The sequence below is a fragment of the Tachyglossus aculeatus genome, chromosome 20, assembly GCF_015852505.1.
Source record: "Tachyglossus aculeatus isolate mTacAcu1 chromosome 20, mTacAcu1.pri, whole genome shotgun sequence".
NCBI lineage: Eukaryota > Metazoa > Chordata > Mammalia > Monotremata > Tachyglossidae > Tachyglossus > Tachyglossus aculeatus.
Window position 1 is genome coordinate 21130347 of NC_052085.1, and position 23604 is coordinate 21153950.

Genomic DNA, 23604 nt, shown 5'->3' on the forward strand with positions numbered 1-23604 from the left:
TCCGTGGCTCAGTTACCTCACCTGGAAAATGGGGATTAAGACTGTGAGCCCCATGTGGGACAGGGACTGTGTCCCACCCGATCAGCTCGTATCCACCCTGGTGCTTAGTACAGTGCTGGGTACATAGTAAGCACTTAACAAATACACAGTTATTATTATCCTTGCTCCCCCGATACCAAGACAGCACCCTGGCCAATGATGCCTTGATAGACAGTGAGTTAGAAAATCAAATCAGGGAGATCATCCTACCTTGGGGGAGGTGGTCAGAGTGACAACATGGAATAAGGATCCAACTCAAACATAAGATCCCCAGTATTAATAGTAATAGCAATAGTTAAAGGAGAGGAATTGGAGCAAATAATTGCACTGTTGATTATAAACAAATACACAAGTGCAGAAGAAGTGGACGAGCTAATGCCAGATTTCCAACTGCTCACCCGGTATGTTTCAAGAGATGGGAATTAGTCTGGGAAAGGCTGTGGGAGGATGTGGGACAGTCTTCCTGTGTACACAATATGGTCAGGGCTGTAGCTCTTCAGTCACAAACGCTCATGGGTAAATTTCCCCCTAAGAAGCATCTTCTTCAAACTATATGATATACTGAAGGACAACATGTTTTGCATTTATTGTCTCACGGCTAAATATTGATTCAGCTGAAACTAAAAACTTGGTAATTATTCCAGGGACTCTCGAAAATAATTTATTTCCATTTTGCAGCAGAAACTCCCAGCTCTCTTCTTTCGACTTCCTGCAAAATCCCAAAGGATCAATGAATTTGCTCTCAATTTAATCTTGCAAATACTCACTTGGCAGTAATTCAGGTAGGGAGAACATGTAGTTCCAAGGTAAATTTCACAATGTGGTTTTCACTACTGCTTCTTCTTTCCTGGCTGGAAAACCAGTGACTCTGTTCATTTTATAGTCTTTTTGATTTTGTGCTAAATAAAAATGTCACAGAATTTAATGGCTAAATTAGGGCAATCCAACCAACACCATGAATTTTCTTGCATGATGACATTTGCAAGAATAATATTTTGTTTTATGTAGGAGTAAAAAGTAGAGCATAATCTATCAATTTCAGTTCCTTTTCTGAAATTATTTTTAACCCGTTTCATTATGCTTCCACTTGTCTATGAAGAAATAGAATTATTCTGTTCAGATGAATTCAGGTCCTGGGCAAAGCAGAGTTGCCAAGTCTTTGTGATTGAAAAGGACTGTTTTCTTCCTGAAGACATTGTTAAGCAGAAGTCCCTTTCTCTTTACATGTGTCCTGGTTCTTTATAGTCTGTTAAGCTACTTGTTCCACCTTGACAGAGCCTTTGATGAAGGTAATCCTTTATTTAGACAGCTGGCATCCTATCTGAGGTCCAGTTCAAAACACAGTCCGGGCCAGAAAGTCAACTTCTCAGTAAATCAGAAAGGGGAAAATAGAGCCAAAATGTGAAAAATCCAACTCCCTGTTGAGTGAAGGAAAAATCGATCTTCATTGTTGCTGCTCAATAAATTTGACTCCAATGTATGAGATTCAGGTTCTTTGGAGGACAATGATGATGATAATAGTAATAATAATTGGGGTATTTAAGAGCTTCTGAGAGTGAAGCACTGTATTAAGTGCTGGTACAGGTGAAAGATAATTAGATCAGACACAAACCTCGTACTATATGGGACTCCTCTAAATAGCAAGATGCACCTTTATCACACAATGATCCCTATATCAATCAGCCAATCAATCATACAGTCAGTCAGTCATATTTAGTAAGCACTTATGGAGTGCAGAGCACTGTACTGGATTCTTGGGAGGGTTCACCACAACAATGTGAGACACATTCCCTGCCCACAAGGAGCTTACAGTCTAGAGGAGGAGACAGACATTAGGAGAAATAAATAAAATTATGGATATATGCAAAGCACTGTACTAAGCACTTGGGAGAGTACCATATTGCAGAATTGGTAGATACTTTCCCTGTCCACAGCGAACTTAGAGTCTCGAAGGAGAGACAGACATTAATATAAATAAACAAAATTACAGATATGTGCAGAGCAATGTACTAAGCACTTGGGAGAGTATAATGTAGCAGAGTCAAAAGATATATTCCCTGCCCACAACGAGCTCACAGTCTACAGAGGGAGACATCAATGTTCAGACAGACATAATACAAATCAACAGATATCAGAATAAATATATAAAATGGCAGGTATATACATAAGTGCTGTGGGGCGGGGATGGGGGGAAGAGCAAAGGGAGTTCTAATTCTAGTTCTGCCACTTTATATTAATAATAATGGTATTTGTTAAGAGCTTACTATGTGCCTAGCACTGTTCTAAGTGCTGGGGTAGATACAAAGTAATCAGGTTGTCCCACATGGGGCTGACAGACTTAATCCCCATTTTACAGATGAGGAAACTAAGGCACAGATAAGTTAAGTGACTTGCCCAAAGCCACACAGCTGATAAGTGGCAGAGTTGGGATTAGAACCCGTGACCTCTGACTCCCAAGCCCGTGCTCTTTCCACTAAGCCACGCTTCATTCTGCTTGTCTTCTTCGTGACCGTAGGCTATTCACTGCATTTCTCTGTGCCTCAGTTACCTCATTTGTAAAATGGGGATTAAGGCCATGGGGTCCATGTGGGACATAAACTATGCCCAAGCTGAGTAAATTGTACCTACCTCAGTGCTTAGTAGAGTTCCTGGCACATAATGCTTAACAAATACTGTTGTTTTTTTTTTAAAAAAAAAAACAAACAGTGGTATTACACAGATACGAAAGGCCATAACAGTGAATTCTAAATAACACTGAGATGTCCAGGTAACATTACATAAGGACTACCACTAAGAATAGCTGTGATACTAACTGATGCTTTAGTTCATCAAAATACATTCATCATTATAAGACGGGTTGATGGTGGTCCATGGAAAAAGGGAGGTTCTTGAAAGCATTTTAGGAACATGAATTTGGTGTTGGTGTGTGGTAAGATGTGCATGCTTAAATAAAATCATCAAAACCCTCAAGTTCTCTTCAAAGTTTAAAATCATCCAAAATTACCAAATGTCCACTGTGGCCTATGCCTAGGTATTATTAATCTATGATGTAGAGAATTGTCATCTTATTTAGAGTTCATTAAAGACTTAGTTTCTAATAACAACTTGGTAGCAGTTTCAGAGACACCTACTGTGAGCATTTTCATTATTTCCCTGTCAGTAGCAGGTAGTGGCCTAGTGGATAGAGCATACCTGGGAGTCAGAAGGACCTGGGTTCTAGTCCTGGCATGACCACTTGCCTGCTGTGTGAACTTATTTAGGCAAGTGATTAAACTTCCCTGTGCCTCAGTTACCTCATTTGTAAAATGGACATTAAGGCTGTGAGCCCCATGTGGGACATGGACTGATTCCAATCTTGTACATACCTCAGAGCTTAGTACAGTGCCTGGCACATAGTGAAGTCTTAACAAATACCATTTAAAAAAATCCTGGCTTCTGTTAATAAATTTGGTGACAGCCCCTATGTTATAGCAGTGTTTTATTATCAAGTGTTTTTTGCAACCTTGCAACACTGCCAGGTGTATAGGTATCGCATAGAAAATCCTGTTGGTGCTTTTCTATGACAGAATTGAGCCCTGGATATTGTGAATTATTCATGGAAAAATCTGTGAGCCATTGCTTATTTACCAAATACAATTAAGACTCCTTGCCTCTTTCGCCATTATAATTGGTATAATATAACTATAATTAAAAACAGACTATGGCCAAGTCTTTACTGGCTTAAAATAAATGGATTGTGATATAGATGGAAACTAATGTAATCGCTTGGTTAGCACTCTTAATTGGTTACATGAAAATGGAGTGTTAAGCAAAAGAGGGTTAGATGAAATATAGTTTTCCCCACAGGAATAAACGTAAATTAGATGAAATATAGTTTCCCCACAGAAAACAATGTAAATTTCATTAATGTATTTCTCAGGGCTAAAACGTTGGCCAAACAATTTAGCTAAATGATCAAATAACAGTGGAGACAGGTACCAATAATAAATTAGGAATCTGATTTTCTAAATGTGTTCATCTATACATTTTTTCCAGGTGTTATCTTCCACATCATATTTAGCAAAAACATCCTTTGAGCTAGCAAAATAGAATCCTGTCTTGTTGTCTTGTCTTATGCTGTCGAGTTCATTCATTCATTCATTCCATCGTATTTATTGAGCGCTTACTGTATGCAGAGCACTGTACTAAGCGCTTGAGAAGTACAAGTCGGCAGCATATAGAGACGGTCCCTACCCAACAGCGGGCTCACAGTCTAGAAGGGGGAGACAGACAACAAAACAAGACATGTGGACAGGTGTCAAGTCATCAGAATAAATAGAAGTAAAGCTAGATGCACATCATTAACAAAATAAACAGAATAGTAAATATGTACAAGTAAAATAGAGTAATAAATCTTGCAACCCATAGTGATGCCATGACACATCTCCCAAGAGCTCCCCACCTCTATCTGCGATCGTTCTGGTAGTGTATCCATAGAGTTTTCTTGGTAAAAATACAGATGTGGTTTACCACTGCCTCCTTCTGCACAGTGAACTTGAGTCTCCACCCTAGACTCTTTCCCATGCTGCTGCTGCCCGTGCAAGTGAGTTTCAACCTGTAGCAGATTGCCTTCTACTCGTTAGCCACTGCCCAACCTAGTAATGAAATGGATATTCTTCTGTTTGACTCTTCCTCCAGTGGTCAGGACTGTAGGAGTACTGGAAACTCTCCAGGTGTGACACTGAGAGGGGAGAATCCTGTCATCATCAGGTTAGACAGGGCTGTCATTATCTAATACTAAATTGAAATGGGCAGTTATCTGCCATTCAAATTAGTCACAACTACTAAAAGGCGGAGGAAGAGAGGTGTTTAGTGATTGAGCTTCTCAGATGATGGGTCATTTCAAGCGAAAAGTTACCCAGAAAATTTCACCAGCTTACCTCTCCCTAAGTTCAGAGCCCAAGCTAAATTGATATGGGCATATAATGTTAGACCAGGAACAATGATCTCTTCCCCCTGGCAGACAACTAAGTCTCCAGAATGATCCTCTCAGGGAAAGGAACCTGTCTTTTGATTGCAGTCTGTAAAATTTCCTCACAGATTCCCCCAAGCGTCAGCTGCTATAACGTGTTTGAGATTGTGTCTTTAACACATTTCTTCTACTTTCTCAAACAGGGAGAGTTGTTTGGCTGTTTGGGTAGCCTGTGGTTATCCTATTTCATTTCTTTTTAATTGTATTTTTTTACATGCTTCCTATGTGTCCAGCGTGTTCTACAAACTAGAGTACATAAGAGTTAGGTTGGCTAGAGTCTGTGTCCCACATGGATTCACAGTCTAAGTTGGAGGAAGAACAGGTGTTTAAGTGATCATCTGACTTGTGTAGTCAAAACCAGGAAGAATGATAAAGTGCCACGACTTGATGACATTTCCACAGGTGAGGAAGGACTTAGTTCTTCAATACCTGCAGAGGCACTTCGTTAATATACAGCAGGACTCGGACCAACTGTCCCGGGATGTTAAAGGTGTCACCAGAATATCCAAGAAAGATGACTTTAAAGACATTGTCAGCTCTCCCCCTCCTCCCCTAACCTCATTCCTATCTCACTACTCTCCAGCCAACACTCTTCACTTCTCTAACACCAACCTGCTAAGAGTACCTCCATCTTCTCCTCTCACACTGTCAGCGCCCTGCTCATGTCATGAACTCCCTCCCTTTTCATAGCCAACATCTTCAAAGCCCTACTAAAATAGATTCTCCTCTAGGAAGTCTTCGCTGACTAACCTCTCTTATCCCCCACCTATTCTCCCTCCCTCATGCATCGCCTATGCACTTGGGATTGTAATAATAATTATAATAATAATAATGGTTTTGTTAAGCGCTTACTATGTGCCAGACATCGTACTAAGTGCTGGGGTGGATACAAGCAAATCGGGTTGGACACAGTCCCTGTCCCAGGTGGAGCTCATGGTCTCAATCCCCATGTTACAAATGAAGTAATTGAGGCACAGAGAAGTGACTTGTCCAAGGTCACACAGTTTACAAGTGGTGGAGCCAGGATTAGAACTCGTGACTCATGAAGGAAAATTGAAGCACAGAGAAGTTTAATGAGTTGCCTAATAGGCAAGTGTTAGTGTCAGAATTAGAACCCAGGTCCTCTGACTCCCAGGGCCGTGCTGTATCCACTATGCCATGCTGCTTTTCTAAGTACTGTACTCTCTAAGCACTTTGCTTTTTACACCACACCTCCCCTCATAGCATTCATATACATATTTTTATACTCTGCTGCTTTCCATATCTGTAATTTACTTTAACACTTGTCTTCCCTACTAGATTGGAATCTCTCTAAGGGGAAGGATGTAGTATAATCTCCCAAGTGTTCAGTGCAATGTTTTGCAAGGAGCATGGCCTAGTGGAAAGAGCATAGGCCTCTTCCCCCTTTCTCCTCTTCCTTTCCTACAGTTCTCACATCTCAGCGAAGAAATCCTCTAATCTGCTGGAGCCTGAAACCACGATGTTAGCATGTTTCCACCCTACTCTTCTTCCTACTCTGGAATGAACCTCTCACTGCTTGCAATTATAATCTTTTATTTCCTCTTCAAAATTTAGGGGGTAGGCAGGGGGTTATGTGGTGGAGGCAATCATGTAAGCATAGCGCATTATTAAGTTTATGGAAATTGAAAGACGTAAGGGATAATAGTCATTTGATGGTTAAATTATAACTGCTAATGTAAATAAATCATTCTCTGGTTACATTGAGATCTGCAGTATAGGCTGAAAGTTCAGTTAATTAAAATGCATTTCATCATTTAAATGTTCAATTATGCTATCATTTCTTCTCACGAGTTATGAAGAATATGGCATTAGTATTTTGACTTTTTAGCTTTGGAAAATTTTAAATTTAGGTGATTGCTATGTGACTTAAACAGACTAATTGTACCTTATAGCTGTTAAACAACTTTCTGCTTCAGATCTCAATATTGAAATTCTTAAATGACTCTCAATGACTTGAATTATGGTAGCTTTTCAGGATGAGAAATTGCCATCTGTGGGATTAAGTAGATAAGTAATTCCCCCAGATCACCTCGAGTTAATTTCTATGTATCACTATTTATGCTTATCTCACCCATGGTTTCCTCTATTAGATATGTTATTGTTGCTGTAATTAGCATTATCATTATTATCACATTCATCAAGTGTGTGGTTCAATGGAAAGAGCATGGGCTTGGAGTCAGAGGTCATGGGTTCAAATCCCTGCTCCGCCAATTATCAGCTGTGTGACTTTGGGCAAGTCACTAAACTTCTCTGTGCCTGTTACCTCATCTGTAAAATGGGGATTAAAACTGTGAGCTCCCAGTGGGACAACCTGATCACCTTGTAACCTCTCCAAGCACTTAGAACAGTGCTTTGCACAAAGTAAGCACTTAACAAATACCATCATTATTATTATTATTACTCCATCTCAAGTACTGTTCTATATGCTGGGGTAAATACAAATTACTCCTTAAGAGTAAGGACCACACATTGTTTCTTCCTCAAACCCCATTTTATTGTATTTTCTATTTTACTTAAAATAATATTATTTTATTTTAAATAGTTCCAAGCTGCTGATGAAATGGTAAAAGTTGACTGACTGACTGGCTTACTCAACTGGAAACAGCTCGGGCTTTGGACTCCCTAAGCACAGCTCTAACCATTAGACTAAATTCCCCTTAACTGTGATCATGTCTGGGAGCAAAGAAAAAACGGGGGAGTTGACTGTAAGGATGGGTGGAGTTTCTCCTTGTTGAGTACAGAATATTCAACGTAGGTTGGCTGTTGGCTCCTCGAGGGCCAAGATCATGTCAGTCAGTTGAATTTATTGAGCAGTTACTGTGTGCAGAGCCCTGTACTAAGCACTTGGGAGAGTACAGTATAACAGAATCTGTAAACATGTTCCCTGCCCAACACATCTATTAACTCTATAGCACTCTCCTAAACTCTTAGAATAGTGCTTTGCACACAGCAGGTGCTCAGTCAGTCAATCAGTAGTATTTATTGAGTGCTATGTGCTGAGCGCTGTACTAAGCGCTTGGGAGAATACAATACAAAAGAACTCAGACATGTTCCCTGCTCATAACATGCTTACAGTCTAGAGGGACTTCTACTAGAATCTATCTAACTCTTAAATACTCTCCTAAACTCTTATAACAGTGCTCATAGTAGGTGCTCAATAAATACCACTAATTGAAATAACCGGTAGCCATCTTGAGCCTCAATGGTTACCATTTCACTGGAATTACAATGGGTAGCCGGGGATAGTCATTAATCATCAGGAAGCAGCACGGCCACTAGGATAGAGAATAGGGCCTAAGAGTCAGAAGGACCTGGGTTCTAATCCCAACTCCACCACTTGTCCGCTTTGTGACCTTGGGCAAGTTAATTCACTTCTCTGGGCCTCGGTTACCTCATCTGTAAAATGGGGATTAAGGCTGTGAGACAGGGACTGTGATTAGCGTGTAACAACCTTGGCGCCAAGAATAGTGCTTGACACTTTATAAGCGCTGAAGGAATCCCATCATCATTATTAGTATTAGACTGTAAGCTTTTGGAGGGCAGGAATCAAGCCTTTCAATGCTACTGTTCTCTCCCGAGCGCTTAGTACACTGTTATGGACATAATGAGTTCTCAAATACCACTGACTGATTGAATCAAGGATTTAAATGCCATTTAAACTCTTTGGATCTCGAAGAGACAAATATGAACCCTGCTCTATTAGCACTCATGGTTTTCATGGTCATTTTGGGGGGAATAACAGAATAAACCATGGTTCTGGTTATTCAAAATAGCCAGAACAGAGTCTGCATAACAAATTCTGAATAACCCCTGGGGATTTTAAAACTATGTAAGCGGGTATGTGATATAATATTTATTAAATTGTTGATAAATTACTTCTGTCACATGTAATTAAAGTCAAAGATGCAAGCATTAACTCCAATCAATATAAATGTACCCTCTAAGCAGCAATTAGTAATTTCCAATGGGTAGCAGGCTAATAGCGCACTATAGTCCTTCCCTTTGAAAATACCATTCATAAGGAAAAATGGATTTCTAAATGGGGATGAAGATATGAAACTAAATCTCATTACTCCACCAAGAAGACCCTGTGGCAGTAAGTGGGTAACAAATGCAACAATATAATAAGGGTACCTTCAACAGACAAAGAAAAATGGGCAGGGAACAGGTCTGCTAATTCTGTTGTACTGTACTCTCCCAACTGCTTAGTACAGTTCTCTGCACACAGAAAGTGGTCAATAAATACCACTGATCGGTTGAAGAGATCACATACTGACCCTTAAGCCACAGCCATAATAGCAAATTCTTACCTGAAGGACAGCTGTGCCTGTCTCTATCTCTGCCTCTGGCAGAGAAGCAGCATTGCTCAGTGGCAAGAGCCCAGGCTTGGGAGCCAGAGGTCGTGGGTTCTAATCCCACCTCTGCCACTTGTCTGCTGTGTGACCTTGGGCAAGTCACTTAACTTCTCTGTGCCTCAGTTACCTCATCTGTAAAACGGGGATTGAGACTGTGAGCCTCACGTGGGACAAAGTGATCACCTCAGCGCTTAGAACAGTGCTTGGCACATCGGAAGCACTTAACACATACCATAATTATTATTATTATTATTTATTTCCTTGTGACTGTCTCTATCATTATTCATTTAAGAAACAAGACATTGATTCTCTCCATTTCCTTAGTCCCTGAAATAGCCCATGCCTACTGAGCACCCTTTTCTCATTCCCGCACAAATTAAAGTACCAGAGTTGAGAGAAATGCCAGTCATCTCTGTGACATCTCTTTTAACTTCATCTTCAGGCTGAATTCCTCCAACTCCTTTTGTAGAAATACATCTTCGGAACTGTTTCTGGGGCTCAAGGCAAACGTATGCCTTAAATGGAGTCTCAATCTTTAACTGAATTTTTGCCCATCCTTAACTGTTTGTTTCTCCTATGCATTGTCAATGGTATTTTGTTGTTGTCTTATGCTGTCAAGTCGTGTCCGACCCATAGCGACGCCATGGACACATCTCTCCCAGAACGCCCCACCTCTATTTGCAATCATTCTGGTAAGTGTAACTATAGAGTTCTTGGTAAAAATACAGAAGTGGCTTACCATTGCCTCCTTCCATGCAGTAAACCTGTGACTCTCTCCCATGCCGCTGCTGCCCAGCACAGGTGAGTTTTGACCTGTAGCAAATTGCCTTCCACTCACTAGCCACTGGCCAAGCTAGGAATGGAATGGTTAGGCCTCTGCTTGACTCTCCCTCCCATAGTTGAGACTGGTAGAGTACTGGAAACTCTCCAGGTGCAACCTTGAGAAGTGCAAAGGTATTTACTGAACACTTAAATTGTGCAAAGAGTTATACTAAGCGGTTGTCCTAGGATTATTTCCTTTTCTTTCAGGGAAAGCAACACATTCGTTTCCTGAACTGAACAGTCCTGTAGGAAGGTTCTCTTTCACTAATACGATCTGTGCATTTACAGCCTTGGGGTGGGGTGATGAAAAATCAAAATCCAAGCTTAGAAATTCCAAATGGCCTCTTTGACAGAATTAAGCTAGTGATTATATTCAGCTGAGGAGATTTTTGAGGTATTTGCTGAAAAAGAGTAAACAGAAATGAACCCAGCTTAGATAGTGTGATGGAAAGGAAAGACTTTCTTCCCTTCTTCAACACAACCCTTTCTCATGTTACTTATTAGAACTCTAGATTGTGCTCTGTTTCCATTCAGAACTTCAGGTCCCAAATCTCCACTCAGGAAAAAAAGCAGTTTGCTTATGTACTATTACAATGCCTTTCTAAGAAGCTAAACCACTCTACAAATACCAGCTCCAAAATTGAAAACATTCTCCTGTCCCTCTCAAAAACCCCTGACTTGTCTGCAATGTTTAACAAAAGCTACTAAAAAAGCACCTCTGTGGGAAGCAATATATGATTGAAGAAAAGCAATGCTCCTGGGTTGGAGAAAGGCCATTCTTTTTCTTGTACTTTTCTCTCGAGCTCCAGATGGAATTTGAGCCACTCCAGTTCCCTTTAAGACCCCTTGGGATGGGATGTAACTGTCTCCCATCAGCCTAAGGACAGATGGAAAGGAAATGATAAAGCACAGTTTGTATCTTCATGCTCCTTTTTTCTCAGCCCACTGAAAGTACTCTGGAACAGAGCAGAAATAATATTGTACCCGAGTCCCCAATAATCTGTTTCCCAAAATAATTTGATGGGATGGGAAACAACATTAGCCAGTCAAACTGTGGAGACAAGATCTCAGCTCTGCGTAGAGCTCTTAGAGAAGCAATTTCCAGACTCAAAAATCAAAGAGAAAATTGTACCAATCAAAAGGCACAAAATCTGCAGAAATCTACAAACAAGGATGTGACCTAATCCTCAAGTATCTGTAAAAGCTCTTCTTAATATAGGGGCAACCATCTTGGAGAAGAAGGGTAGAAAGTTGATTGTGAAAATGAACTCGTTGTGGGCAGGAATGTCTATTTGTTGTTGTATTGTACTCTCCCAAGTGCTTAGTACAGTGCATTGCACACAGAAAGTGCTCAGTAAATATGATTGGGTGAGTGAATGAATGAAATGAACTGGGAATCTCGCTGCTTATTGTAGGCATGATTCTAGACAGAATTCTTCTTGACACTTCTGAAAAACAACATAAACTGTGTAGTACTAAGGGTATTTACGAATCAATTTGGGCAGAACACTGTACATAAGTACAGGAAAATAATACCCAACCAGAAAAATTAGACACAGGCCCATAGTTAGTGCTTAAATAAATACCATAAGAAAAAGGGATCTGGAAGTTGGAGTCGGAATATGTTTCTGATCCCCTGGGAATTTTTTCCAGAAAACAGGACTTGAGCTTCCTCCAAAGTCTTTGCAACATGCAGAAGACTTTTCACGTACAAATGACAAACAGTCTTTGCAAATGAGGTATGCTGGTATGGAAAAATAAGTCTGGAATTATGTATTAGCCTATTCTTGTGAAACCCTGTATACAACAAAACATGCTGGTTTTCCTGACCAGAGAGCTTTTGAGATTGTCCTTCTCAGAAGCCCCTGGGAGCACTTGAACATATGTAAGTTTCTCTCTTCCCCAAAGAGAGGCCAGGGCTACTTCCCTCTCAGTTAAAACTCACTTTTAACTTAACCAAGGCCCCCCCACAAAGTGAGGGACTCCAAGAAATGTGGGGGTCCTTTGATTCGCAGTCAATCATATTCATTCAGTGCTTACACTGCAGAGTACTGAACTAAGCACTGGAGAGATTTTGATAGAACTAATATGCACAATCCCTCAATGCCAGAGAAGCATCATGACTTAGTGGATAAAGCACGGGGCTGTGAATCAGAAGGACCTAGTTCTAACCCCGACTCCGTCCCTTGCCTGTTGTGTGACCTTGGGCAAGTCATTTAACTTTTCTGTGCCTCATCTGTAAAACGGGGATTAAGACTGTGAGCCTATGTAGGACATGAACTGTATCCAACCTGATTAGCTTGTATCCACCCCTGGGATTAGTACAGTGCCTGGAACATAGTAAGTGCTTAACAAATACTATAAAAAAAAAGTAAAAGTCCTGGACTTCAAGGAGTTTACAATCTAGCTAGAAGGACAGATACTAAAATAAATTACCGGGAGGAGAAGTAACAGAGTTTAAAGATACATACATATGTGTTATCGATGATGATGGCTATCAGGCTATTCAAGATCATTCTAGCATTTTCCAGCCCTAATATGGTGAAGCGTGTCTAGATGTTCTAATTTCCCTTACCCCTTTTGAGACAATATTCATTCAGTAGACAAATAACCGGCATAATGCTGGTGGAAAGCAAAGATGAAACACAAAAGAGTGTTGAATTTTAGGGATGAGGAGACAGGAGAATTCTCTGTGACTTGGGAAAACTGTTTATGGGTAGATTAGTGATTCATGGGAATTTGTAACACTTTGGCGTTTTCATGCCAGGGAACTTATCTAGACTGGCTTATCAAAACTTAAACAAGGGCCAGAGAGCTGTCGCCCTCCCACTGAGTTTAATCATATTCACTCCATGAAACTATTTGTTTGTGAATGTTCAGCTTGTTGTGACCGCTACCATTTTTCATGGGGGGAGAAATAACTATTTATAAACCCCTAGCAGCTCCTCCTGCAGAAAGAGGAGCTAAATAGGGAGCTTTGGTTTCCTGTCTTAAGCCAGTGTTTTCATATATTTAAACTTGTCACATCTCTCTGATACCATGCTCAATGCCAAATGATCAAAACCACAATGAACAAATCACTGGGTTCCATATTCAAATGTGATACTGTTAAAGGATTATTTGAGGTGGAAAAAAAAACACTCTTGCTTATCATCTCTGCTGGTTCAACAGCAAACACTGGAGGAAAAATGATGGAAAAATGGTTCATGAGAAGGCAGGATGCTTTAGTGCTATTAAACACATTAAAAATGGTTAGTGGAATGATTGTTTCTGAGGGGTGAGCATGGCTAAGAGATGAGGGATTTGAGGTAAGGGGACAGAGGAGGGTAGGAATTCCCCAAAATAGCAGTGCCTGGAGACTGAGAAGCAAAGTAGCTTATGAAAAGGGCATAAAACTGAGGTCAGAACACCTGGGTTCCAATTCCAACTCTCCCTTTAATTATTTGCTCATATTTAAGAATAATAATAATAATAACGGCATTTATTAAGCACTTACTATGTGCAAAGCACTGTTCTAAGTGCTGGGGAGGGTACAAGGTGATCAGGTTGTCCCATGGGGGGCTCACAGTCTTAATCCCCATTTTACAGATGAGGTAACTGAGGCACAGAGAAGTTAAGTGACTTGCCCAAAGTCACACAGCTGACAATTGGCAGAGCCGGGATTTGAACCCATGAACTCTGACTCCAAAGCCCGGGCTCTTTCCATTGAGCCACATTGCTTCTCTAAGCCCTTATTTATTCTCTAAGCCCTTATTATTATTTATTTATTGAGCCCTTACTGTATTCAGAGCACTGAACTAAGCGCTTGACTGTACTAATGTTATATACTGAGTGTTTACTAATGGCAGAGCTCTGTACTAAGCATTTGGGAGAATAGCAGGCACGTTCCTTGCCCACAAGGAACTTATAGTCCAGAGGGAGAGACAGGTGGTAATATCAATAAATATTTTATAATTTGCCTGTTAGGTAACCTTGGGCAAGTCAGTCTATTTTCTGCCCTTCAGTTTCCTCATCTGTAGAACAGAGATTAAATCCCTGTTCTCTCTACCCTTTGGACTGTGAGTCCCATTTGGTACAAAGACTATGCTTGATCAGATTGTTTCGCATAGGCCCCGGTGTTTGGCACACAGTTTTTAACAAACATGGCCTAGTGGATATAGCACAGGTCTGGCAGTTAGAAGGCGCTGGCTTCTAATCCCAGGTCTGCTGTGTGACCTTGGGCAAATTGCTTCACTTCTCTGGGCCTCAGTCACTCAATTACAAAAAGAGGGGATAAAGACTGTTAGCCCCATCTGGGACATGGGATGTGTCCAACCTGATTAGCTTTGTACTTACCCCAGTGCTTAGTACAGTACCTGGCACACAGTAAGTGTTTAACAAATACCACAAAAAAAACCCCATCACAATTTTTATTATCAGTGGTGGAGAACTACAAAGTGGAACGAGCATGGGCTTGGGAGTCAGAGGTCATGGGTTCCAATCCCAGGTCTGCCACTTAGCTGTGTGACTTTAGGCAAGTCACTTAACTTCTCTGTGCCTCACTTACCTCATCTGTAAAATGGAGATTAAGACTTTGAACCCCAACTGCGACAACCTGATTATCTTGTATCTAGCCCAGCACTTAGAACAGTTCTTGGCACATAGTAAGAGTTTAACAAATACCTTTATTATTATTATTATTATTGTAGAGTGGCATCGGCTCTGTCAGCCATTTGAAACTCAGTAGTCTTGTCCTTTCTGGAATCTCCTCCCCAACCTCCCCACCCCCAGATAATTTAGGGTAAAGGGTCCTTATTTTCTAGAGCTCTCAATGAGTTGGTCGGCCCAGCTTGCTTGCCCTCTAGACTGTGAGCTCACTGTGGGCAGGGAATGTGTCTGTTGTTGCATTGGGCTCTCCCAAGTACTTAGTAAAGTGCTTTGCACACATTAAGTGCTCAATAAATATGATTGAATGAATGAAAGAGCTAAGCGTGTGGTGAGTGTGAGATGTCCTTTGGGGGCCGGAATTAGGAGGACCCTACCAATTTCACCTCCCTCCTACTGTGTGGCTCAGTGGATGGATAGAACTCGGGTCTGGCAGTCTGAAGGACCTGGGTTCTAATCCCGATTCTGCCACATGACTGCTGCATGACCTCGGGCAAGTCACTTCACTTCTCTGTGCCTCAGTTACCCCACCTGTAAAATGGGGATAAGAGGGTGAGCTCCACATTGGCCAGGGACTGTGTTCTACCTGATTAACCACCCTAATGGTTAGAACAGGGCTTGGTACAAAGTAAACATTTAACAAATACCATAATTATTATTATTATTCATTCATTCATTCATTCAATCGTATTTATTGAGCGCTTACTGTGTGCAGAGCACTGTACGAAGCGCTTGGGAAATACAAGTTGGCAACATATTATGCCTATGCCTCAACAACACCACTATATAACACTACTGTAGTAGAAGCACTAGTATTTTTTAAGTACTTACATGTGCAGAGCACTGTTCTAAATGCTGCTTAGAGCGAGTGAACCTCTCCCAGACTTATTCTCTAAAACGACAAGAAATGGAAGTCTTTGTATCCATTGCCTTTGTCTACAACTTTGATTCTAATAATTTTACTGTGGAAAAACAGATGCATCATCAGATGCAAAACCTCCCAGGGAAAAAATTATACTTGAACTTCCTTTCCCAGCTATTTCTCTCCCAGACACACTATATCTGAGATCCTCTGGGATTTCATCCATTGTGTGATGTTTATAACAGCAGCATTATATTGTCAGTATTTCTGTGCACATAAACCTTTCTGTATACAATCAGATTAGGGGGAAAGAATGGGCAAAATAGCAAATTCATAGATAGACCCATGAATCAGTATGGATCAAAGCTATGGTGCTTAAACCAATAGCGAGTCTGCAACAGATGACTGCCGCAGCCTTATGTTTATGCCTGGTGAAATAACGTTTCAAAACCCAGCCTGTCAAGTGATTGAAAACAGCTCGGATGAAGTCACCATATGCACATTATTTACAATAAAATGTATCCCAGAAAGAACCGCAAATGAGAAGCCAATCTTTAAGCAATCAAAAATATTCGCCAACCGTAAGATAATGTTAAAACTCATACCATTTCTTTAAGATTATCTAAAAATCTCAATCTGAGACATGCTCAAGTGTAGATCTCTAGTATTTTCAAAATTCAATATTGAACTGAATAAGAAAGCTGGGCAGAGATAAAGAAGATCCCAGAATCATGAGGCACGAAGGAAGGCAAAGGGAAGATAAAACGATGCGCTGTGGACATTTTCTCTTTGGTATGTTCAGTCTTGAATTGGACTGTGTTAACCAATTGACAGAATTCAGGCTGTCCTGGACAAGATTTGATTAGATTTCACAATGAAAGAAAGGACAAGTCTAAATGCATTTCATGGAAACCTAGGGAACTTTAAGGAATGTTGTCCGTAACTTGGTATGTTTGGTTTGGTTTCCTCTAAGCACCTCTAAAGTTTTGGGGAACACTGCAGGAAATGTTCAGTTATTCAACATTAATAATAATTAATAATAATTATGGTATTTGTTAAGTGCTTACTATGTGCCAGGCACTGTACTAAGTGAGGAAGAGTGGCTCAGATTGCATCTTACTCAAATCCTGTTGGATTTTGTTAGTTGCCTCTGGAGTTTGGACTTTGGGGACTGAAAGATCTTGGGCATGCTAGATGACAAAGATAGAGGGGAGTGAGAGCATATACTGGAATTCAGGGTTCATCTTTGTGGTAGATGGGTTTATGAGGGGCCATTTGGTGAATTCTTTCGGTGAATTTTATTTGGGAACTTTCCCTGGGCTTGTAGCTTTAATCTCTGAAGCAGTTATTTTGATGAATCAAGCAATAGTGTTTATTGAGCACTTACTGCATGCAGTGTACTCTACTAAGCCCATGGGAGAATAAAATAGCATTGGTAGACTCAATTCCTCTCCACAAGAAGTTTACAATCTGGTGAGGGAGACAGACAATAAAATAAATTGCATAAAGCAACAGTATAAAGATAATGATAATGATATTTAAGTGCTTCCTATGTGCCAGGCACTGTACTAAGCACGAGGGAGGATACAAACAAATCAGTTTGGACACAGTCCCTGTCCCACGGGGGGCTTCCAGCCTCAATCCCATTTTACAGATGAGGGAGCTGAGGCACAGAGATGTGAAGCAACTTGCTCAAGGTCACACTGCAGACAAGTAGCGGAGGAGGGATTAGAACCCACGGTCTTCTGACTCCCAGGCAAAGGCTCTATCCGCTAGGCCATGCTGCTTCTCCAAGGGGAAGGGATGTGAAGGGAAAGGGAATTCCAGGTAGGGAGGGAGGGCAAGGAGCAAAGGAGTTGACAGCAAGAGAGAAACAAGATTGAGGAACAACAAATAGATTGGTGTTGGAGGAGCTAAGCATACAGGCTGCGTTGTAGTGGGAAAGGAGTGAGCATTGGTAGGAAAGAAAACAGATTGAGTGTCATAAAGCTGAGGGTGAATGAAGAGTGTCTGTTTGATGCCAAGATGGTTGGGTGACCGTTGGAAGTTTTTGAGGATAGGGAGATGTATACAGAATAAATTTTAGAAAACTGATCTGGGGCAACAGAGTGAAGCATGGAGGTTGGATGAGGCATATCCATTGGCCCAGAAAGGAAGATTCTTTCCATGAACACAATGGGGAAGTTATATTGTATTCTCCCCAGTGCTTAGTACAGTGCCCTGCACAAGGTAAGTGCTCAACAAGTACCGTTAATTGATTGAATGAATCACAGTGGTCTTTTAAGCCACACTTATACACATAGATAGGATTTCTCCATCAGTAGCAACAGAACAAAGCAGTGTGGCTCAGTGGAAAGAGCCCGGGCTTTGGAGTCAGAGGTCATGGGATCAAATTCCGGCTCCATCGCTTGTCAGCTGTGTGACTTTGGGCAAGTCACTTCACTTCTCTGTGCCTCAGTTACCTCATCTGTAAAATGGGGATTAAGACTGTGAGCCCCCCAGGGCACAACCTGATCACCTTGTAACCTCCCCAGTGCTTAGAAAAGTGCAATGCACAAAGTAAGCGCTTAATAAATACCATTATTATTATTATTACTATTCTTTTTTCTTTTTCTTCCTCCTGTTTTTCTTCTTCTTCTCTTCCTCCTCCTCTTCTTCTTTTCTTCTTCTACTTTCTCCTACTCCTCCTCTTTCTTTCTTCTCCTCTTCCCCCTCCCCTTCCTCCTCCTCTTCCTCCTCCTCCTTCTTCTTCTCTCTCTCTCTCTCTCTCTCTCTCTCTCTCTCTCTCTCTCTCTCTCTCTCTCTCCCCCTCCCTCGCTCCCAACCACCCTCCCTCTATATATGCGAACACCTATATTCAGCACTTTGGCTGATCCTTCCACAGACCAAGGGGAAATGTATTCTGGGGCTAATGTAACTTCTCCTTATACAAAAGACTATAAGAACATTATATTATAAGAATATAAGAACATTATATTTCCAACTTTCCTTCCACTAATAAGATTATCGACTGAATTTATTTGAAGAGTGTGATACCCTCCTGCATAGCTAAGATATCCTTAAACTCTCCAAAATGTTCATCAGCCTTGGACTATGCACTCTAATGCTATTCCCTGCTGTTGTTTCTGGATTTGGGGGAGGGGTAAGATTATTTTGGCAATTAATATTCCCTTGGTAGATCCAGCCATCTAAAACATTCCCACGACTTGTGCATACCGTTGGAAGCAACACTGATAGCGAATGTGCATTCCTTCACGAGTCGAGAAATAAGAAATATGTATTGTTATTTCATGAGATTTGGCCTGTATATGACACAGAGAGAGAGAGAGAGAGAGAGAGAGAGAGAGAGAGAGAGAGAGAGAGAGAGAGAGAGAAAGAGAGGAAGACAAGCTATGGCCTTTTGTACAGATTCCCGGTGTTTATGAGAACATTCCCCCAGTGATGCATTTTGAGCAGAAGCCAGAAGCATATGCTGTTCTATTTCAGCAAATGTTCCCTGAAACAGCCCACGTTGACCTGGTTCAAGCAGACGTGGCAGGTAGAGGTACAGTCTGGAAAATTGTCTGTCATTTGCAAGTCAATCATATTTATTGAGTGCTTACTATGTGCAGAGCACTGTACTAAGCACTTGGGAGAGTTGGTAAACACATTCCCTGTCCACGACAAGCTCACAAGCCAATCAAAATAGATTAACACCTGATGATAATGGGACAATTCCATCCTTTAGGACAGCTCAAGCTCAGCATGTCAAAAACTGAACTCCTTATCATTTTTTTTTAAAGGTATTTATTAAGCACTTACTATGTGCAAAGCACTTCCCTCCTTAACACTCTACTGGGCTCAATTGCCCCATCTTGGCTGACAACACTAGTGGATAGTGGATAGGCCTAGGAGTCAGAAGTATATTCATTCATTAATTCATTCAATCATATTTATTGAGCGCTTACTGTGTGCAGAGCACTGTACTAAGCGCTTGGGAAGTACAAGTTGGCAACATATAGAGATGGTCCCTACCCAACAGTGGGCTCACAGTCTAGAATGGGGAGACAGACAATAAAACAAAACATATTAATAAAATAAATAGAATAAATATGTACAAGTAAAATAAATAGAGTAATTAATATGTACAAACATATATACATATATACAGGTGCTATGGGGAGGGGAAGGAGGTATGGCGGGGGGGGTGGGGAGGAGGGGGCACGGAAGGAGGGGGCTCAGTGTGGGAAGGCCTCCTGGAGGAGGTGAGCTCTCAGTAGGGCTTTGAAGGGAGGAAGAGAGCTAGCTTGGCGGATGTGCAGAGAGAGGGCATTCCAGGCCCGGGGGAGGACGTGGGCCGGGGGTCGACGGTGGGACAGGTGAGAACAAGGCCCAGTGAGGAGGTTAGCGGCAGAGAAGCGGAGGGTGCAGGCTGGGCTGGAGAAGGAAAGAAGGGAGGTGAGGTAGGAGGGGGTGAGGTGATGGGCAGCCTTGAAGCCGAGAGTGAGGAGTTTTTGCCTGATGCTTAGGTTGATTAAAAATATGGAACGCTTCGCGAATTTGCATGTCATCCTTGAGCAGGGGCCATGCTAATCTTCTCTGTATATGTATATGTATATGGATTCTAATCCCGGCTCTGCCGCTTGTCTGCTGCGTGACCTTGGGCAAATCAATTCACTTCTCTGGGCCTGAGTTACGTCACCTGTCAAATGGGGGATTAAGACTGTAAACCCCATGTGGGACAGGGATTGTGTCCAACTGGATTTCCTTATATCTACCCCAGCGCTGAGAACAGTGTTTGACACATAGTAAGCGCTTAACGAATACCATCCTCCCAATCTCATAAGCCCGCAAACTTGGAGTAATCCTTGACTCAAATTTCTTTTTCGACCTGCATATTCAATCAGTTACCAAATCCTGTTGGTTCTTTCAACTGCCACCACTCCGGCACAAGGCATGAGGAACTTGTCATATCCTGGTTACTACTGCATCATTCCCCTCACACCCCACCTTGACTCTAATCTCTCCAATCTCCAGTCCATACTTCACTCTGCTGCCTGGATCATTTCTCTGAAAATACGCATACCCTCCCACACCTCACAAACCTCCAGTGGACCTCCATCCATCTCCACATCAAGCAGAAACTTCTCACCATTAGCTTGAAGGCACTCCCACTGACTTAATAATAATAACTGTAGTATTTGTTAAGCACTTACTATGTGCCAGGCACTGTACCAAGCGCTGGGATGGAGAAAATTGGGTTACAGTCCCTCTCCCATGTGGGGTTCACAGTCTCAGGCCCTTTTACAGATGAGGTAAGTGAGGCAGAGAAGTGAAGCGACTTGCCCAAGTTCACTCAGCAGGCAAGTTGCAGAACTGGGATTAGGACCCATGATCCTCTGACTCCCAAGTCTGTGCTCTGTCCACTATGCCCTGCTGCTTCCCCATTGCTCCTCTCCCACTACAACCTGCAAGTTTGGCTCCTCTAATGCCAATTCACTGGGCCTAACTCTTACTTTTGTCCCTGTCAACCTCTAGTTTATGCCCTCCTTCCTGTCTAGAATCCCCTCCCCTTCATCTATGACAAACCACTACTCTCCTCATCTTCAAAACCCTACTAAAATCACATCTCCTCCAGGAAGCCTTCTGTAAATAATCGTTTATCTCCCCACCCCTCCCTCCTTACTCTGTACTTGTGCATCTGAGTACTTATCCTATAAGCACTTAGGCATTCATTCATTCATTCAATCGTATTTATGGAGTGCTTATTGTGTGCAAAGCACTGAACTAAGCACCTGGGAGAGTACAGTGTAACAACAGACACATTCCTGCCCACAGCGAGCTCACAGTCTAGCGAGACTCATCTCCACTCTCCACAGAATCTATGCATGCATCTTTACACTCAATTGCTTCTTCCTACTTATAATTCTTCAGCACAAGCCAAATTTGTTTTTAATGACTCGAGATCATTAGACACAAGTGGACTGGTCATGTTGAAGATGGAGAATCTTTGTAAGTTTACCAAACAAAAGTATTGCCCAAAAGAAACATCGCATCTCTGCCATGTTACATTATTGGGAAATTCAGAGGGTGATACTCAGAATTGTAGAGAATCTGCAGGATACACTATTAGAAAAATTCCAGCTCCAAAAGGTTGCAGTTGTCGCTCCAAGAGGAGTCTTAGATTTTAGGTTACTTGAGGGAAAGGAAATTACTATATTTATCATGTTCCTAAGTGGTTAGTACCGTTCTCTGCATTCTGTAGGCACTCAATAAATAGCTGAAGGCTGTCTGATTGATTGTTTTTCCTATTAGGGCCCATTTGTCCTTTTCCTGATTTTAACAAAAGGAAAGCTAAATGGAGCAAAGTCTAAGCCCATATGGATGTGACAGATCTCATCTCCTGTGGATGGTTATATCAATTTGAGCAGAACATTCAGCCATTCCTCAGCTCCTGCTCACCTGGATTTGGGGCTTCATTGTGGCCCGGGAACCCTCTTAGCTTTTGAAGTGCAGTGGGTTATGTTTTGCAGTCTGGATAGTATGTCTCCCTTAAACCCGTGAACCAGCTCCTTCACAGATTACCAAGATCCAGCGTTTAGAACAGTGCTCAGCACATATTAAGTGCTTAACAAATGCCATCATCATCATTATTATTATTATCAGGGGGTCCCTTCTAAAGGGGTGAGCAACATCCTGAGCTGGATATACACTTTTGACCTAAGGTGGAAAAGTCTGAGGGTGAGATCAACTCGCTGAATTTTCAGTCCTTCTCTGTGTTTATCTCCTTGGAAAATATTTTATTTCAAAGGGGAATATTTTCTTCCTTTGCCCTCACCTCGGCACACACCCCACCCTAACCAGTCAAGCTCCCTCCCCACTCCTGAACCCTAGACTTGTTGAAATTCAGTATTTACTTGAGTCTCTCTGTAGGGTCTAATGCCTCTTGGTTTCCCCTCAGAGGACCTTTTATTTCTCATTACTGAGTAATTCAATTTTTCATCCTAGACTGATGTGACTGTTATCTGAAGCTTGATAGGAAACTCACTTTATTATCTCGTCAACTTACAAGGTCAAAGTTAAGGTTGAGAATCCAAGTGCTGGCAAGAGTATTTTATTTCTCTTCTGTTAATCCATTTCTGGTTTTTTATACTTTTTTTTTGCCTTATGGATTGACCTGTCTAGTATGCAACAATACAGAGATTGATTTTGTTTTTCTTTTGAGGAAAAACAAAATCCTTTTCAAGGTGATTTACCCTAAATAAGGACCGCTGAAATTTCTAAGGATCAGGTACCACAAGCTTATAATGAACCTTCTTGAGACTGTGGCAAAATTTGTTTCCTATTGCAAGACGTTGGAAGTGTGTGTGTGTGTGTGTGTGTCTGTGTGTATGTGTGTGTGTGTGTGTGTTTCACTCTTCTGATCCTTTCCTTTTTAAGTGAACACTGATGCTGTAGATGTCCAGGGAGCAGGGAACTTGTATAGCCACTTTGTTGTACTTTACTCTCCCAAGCACTTATTGCAGTGCTCTGCACAAGTAAGCCTTCAATCAATACCTCTGATTGATTAAAATATTAATTAACAGCTCAGTAGAGAGCTGCCACATACTGAACATAAGTTTCTATATGACTGTGTGTGTGTACTTAAGCATAACTTGGTACATAAGATGAAGTGTCCGATCGGAAATGTTGGAGCTGTCTCATTCCTGAGTCTCGTCACTTGTATACATATGTGTAATGTATGTGTGTGTGTTTGTGTACACTTCATGTTCACAACCATAGCCACCCTTCACAGTTTACTCATATTTGAGATGTGACTGAAAATCCAAATTGTTAGTAGTAATAGTATTTATTAAGCACTTTGCTCTGTA

General features: G+C 41.4%; 1 non-coding gene and 1 pseudogene across 1 annotated transcript; both read right to left on the minus strand.

Annotated features, from left to right (window-relative positions):
• Positions 1-10237: 10237 nt before the first annotated feature.
• Positions 10238-10375, minus strand: LOC119941705. The gene has a single exon (XR_005455289.1). It is a non-coding gene; the product is annotated as a small nucleolar RNA SNORA7 (small nucleolar RNA).
• Positions 10376-20269: 9894 nt separating this feature from the next.
• On the minus strand, positions 20270-20364 carry LOC119941664 (annotated as a pseudogene).
• Between the last annotated feature and the right edge of the window lie 3240 nt (positions 20365-23604).